This window comes from Photinus pyralis, unplaced genomic scaffold (genome assembly GCF_008802855.1).
Source record: "Photinus pyralis isolate 1611_PpyrPB1 unplaced genomic scaffold, Ppyr1.3 Ppyr1.4_LG9, whole genome shotgun sequence".
NCBI lineage: Eukaryota > Metazoa > Arthropoda > Insecta > Coleoptera > Lampyridae > Photinus > Photinus pyralis.
The window spans coordinates 1,763,030-1,763,313 of record NW_022170878.1 but is presented as its reverse complement, the minus strand read 5'-3'; positions in this window follow the sequence as shown (position 1 = coordinate 1,763,313).

Below are 284 nucleotides of genomic sequence, written 5' to 3'. Positions count from 1 at the left end.
AGTGCCATCACATCCGACAGCAACCAATTCGGTAGATGATATGTCATTATCGGTAAAAAAGTCGAAAATCGACGAAGCTATGGTCTTTGCTGCACCATTCTCAGGTGTTACATGTCCTAAATAGTCGCTACCTGGCTCTTTCAATAACACTATGTGTTCTTCGACAATAGTTTTTCTACTTGACGTGTCCATTAGCTTCTCAATGTGAAGGGTTCGATCTTTGCGACCATCAAAATAAAGAGCTTGGAGAGTAGCACCCTCCTTTAGGATGCCTTTTTGTAAAT